The following is a 3,187-nucleotide window of genomic DNA, read 5'->3' on the forward strand; positions in this document are numbered from 1 at the left end:
GGAGCCATGGCCTTTGTTTACAGGCTGCTGTGTGGAGGAGTGAGCACAGGCCTAATCTGCAGAGTATGCTACCGTTGACTTTTCTAAGGCCTCTTTCACTGCTTATAATTCCACCGTAGGTCATTTCCACCAGAGGTCTTGGTCCCAACTGCTGCTGGGATGTGTTGGTCATTAAGGTTCCATTCATAAGAAGGGGATGGTAGATTCTGCAGGATCGGAGCAGATTCCAAACCTAGGAGTTGCAGTGTGGTTACCGCAGAGGGCTGAGGAAAACCCATTGCAATTTGAGGTCACAGCTGCAGGACCCTGAGAATGGTTCAAGGTTGGAGGAGGACCAGGCACTTTCAGCCAAGTTTCCATTTCCTGGGGATGAGCAAGTTGCAGTGTCAGCATGTGCAGCGTATGCCCCGAGGCTCTGTGACAGAATTTTGCTAGATTCTCAAGTGGGACCGGAGGGCTGCAGGAGTGAGAGGCCGTACTCTGTGAAGGTAACAGCAGCTTTGAACTGAATGCAACTGGCTGCTTCCAGGGAGGAATGGGTGACCTGGATATGATCTCTCAGTCATGCACTCACAAAGCATCAGGAACTGATCGATGCAATCTGTGCAAGGTCACATGAGGTAATTCCTTTTCCCAATGATGAGGTCAGTGCTACGGACCAGGAAGCAGGATTCAGAAACATAGCCGGCTTCCCGCCAGGTGTAGGGGCCCATCGACTTTACCCACATGGCACTGGGAGGACCATATCACAACACTGCTGAATACATCAATAGGAAAGGGCTCCATGTTGCTGCTACTAAACACCATTGGTGGAAAGAATGATTGTTTATAGAGATGAAATGGGTGTTGAACAAGGGTTGCCATTGACTTTCTTAAGAGTTGTTGGATCTATACTGTAAGTGGAAAGTATTTCATCACATCCTAAACTTGCATCTTGTAGATACTGGACTGTCATGACAGGGTAGCCTGCTTTAAATTGTGCCCTGCTATTACTGAGGTCATTTTAAAGTCATATTTAAACGTGCGCACGGTATCCCAATTTACTGGACTTTCAGATCATGATTGATAGAAAGCATGGAACTGATTTCTGTACTAAACAATTATTATTATTTATTAAAAATCATTAGACTATAATTACAGGTAAGAGAAATTATTCATTAGCATGGAAATGCATAATTAAAACTCTAGCCCACTTATAAACTCTCCATTACATACCTCCTTAGGCAGCCAAATTGGTAAAATACATTTTTAGTGGAAGTAGAAAACACAAGAAAGTGGTCGTTCAGTAATATTTCCTTCCTTAATGAGAATATTCTACTTTGGGTAGCCAGGCCTTGGTGTTCAATCATCTTTCTCCAGAAGCTTCTGCTGGTAACAAGTACAGAATAACTGATTCAATTTGACACAGCTCTGATTTATCAATTCAAAAGTCACAGCTAACAATATCTGCTGCAGGAAATGTGACTGGATTTATTATGTGCTTTTTACTGCTGAGAAAAGCAGTTTGTGCAGGGCACGACTCCTGCACACGCTTCGGCGTCCTTCTCTGTCTCTCTCTCTCTCTCGCTGTCCTCCCTCCCTCCCCCTCTCTCTGGGTCTGTGTTTTTGTAACTTCTTTCCAGTTCCAAGTTGCTTACGTAGTAGATAGCCAATCAGCTTCAATTGTAAACAACTTCTCTGTTGCTGATCGTCTGCAGCTTGCAGGAGCCCACAGCCACAAAACAGCATTCACATTAGATATCGAGTTTCTCATTGAAAGTATATAGACGTCATGGTAGATCCCTTTTCTAAAAAGAACAGTTCTTTCTTAATGCAGGCCACAGTTCTTCAAGATGCAAAAAAGACCTTACAGGGCAGAGACATCAGAGAGTGAGGTTACATGCCACAGAAATCACAGAGTCTCAGTTGCTTTCATGGCTATGTTATAAACCTACTGTTATTTTCAGTTACGTGCTAATGTATACTTACAAACTTTTGTGATCATTGCAGAGAGCAACCAAGATTTAAAACATACTACCTAGGTCACACTTCTGGTATGGTTCCCACGTTTGGCTAATAACCACACACGTAGGGTCAGGGTGATCATAGGAATAATCCAAAGTATAAAGAGGATAAACAATATCGAAAACCTCAAGGTTTAAATTCTGGAGGGAATCCAGTTAAAAGCAAGGTAAGAGGTTTGTAAGATATAAAATGGTACAGAGAAAATCAACTCAAAAGATGCCTCAATGTAACTAGGGCAGGTAGGACAAGAGATATTACTTTAAATCAGTGAAATGTAAGTTTAAAATTTATATTAACTGTTCTTTCTTGCCTCAAAATATGAAAATTATTTAGAATAATCTATAACTAACGTTGTAATTAAAGTTATTGGTTTAAAACATTCCAGTAGCAATTGGATGCAAGGCCATGATCATGGAACTTTGCTTATACAAATAATCCTCTCTTTCTTTCTTCCATTTACTTATATTTTTGGTCATTTGTGTTATCTTGATGTTCTCTTTCTACTTGTTGTGTTGTAGTTGGAGTGGATGCACTGTTACTGACGTATAGAGTCACATTTTGGTCTAATGGACTGCAAATACAACAGGAACTTTGAACAAGATGATTTTACAATGGATTTTTGACCCATTAGTGAACGAGAATCTATGTGCTAACAGTGTATAACTATATATTCTGCAAGATGGAAATAGTGGCAAAAATGTTTCGAGCCATTTCTTAAGAGTTCATTGCAATTTGTCTGCACTCAATTTGTTGCAAGAATAGAAGCAAATTGTGGGTATTTTTGATCCTGTGGACGCCTGCCAAGTGAAAATTCAGCTGCCAATGACCCTACTAAAGTACCTTAGAACTGTGAAGCATTCACATCAATGGTTAGAAAACCCGCAAAAAATAATTTGTGATCGATTGTGGTAAAGAATCCTTTATTTCCCTCTCTAATAAAAAATATACAATGTTATTTTTTAACAGTGTTTGAATATTGACATTATCATTTCCAGAACATTGGAGACATCCAATGTGAATCAGGTCCCTGCAGAGTCCTGCCAACTTGCAACAGACAGGTCACCTACACCCAGGGACTTATTGAAAAAAATGTGACTGTTGAGTTGGCTTGAGAATCTTTGAACAATTCTGTGTTAGTTACCTGTATAATTGTCCAGGTGTTGTTAGACAAATTAAACCCTAG

General features: G+C 40.4%; 1 long non-coding RNA gene across 1 annotated transcript; it reads left to right on the forward strand.

The window, feature by feature from the left end:
• Nucleotides 1-1,705: 1,705 nt before the first annotated feature.
• Nucleotides 1,706-2,967, forward strand: LOC125486235. Its single transcript, XR_007264923.1, has 2 exons — nt 1,706-2,170; nt 2,523-2,967. It is a non-coding gene; the product is annotated as an uncharacterized LOC125486235 (long non-coding RNA).
• The last annotated feature ends 220 nt before the right edge of the window (nt 2,968-3,187 follow it).

This window comes from Rhincodon typus, chromosome 27 (assembly GCF_021869965.1).
Source record: "Rhincodon typus isolate 14 chromosome 27, sRhiTyp1.1, whole genome shotgun sequence".
NCBI lineage: Eukaryota > Metazoa > Chordata > Chondrichthyes > Orectolobiformes > Rhincodontidae > Rhincodon > Rhincodon typus.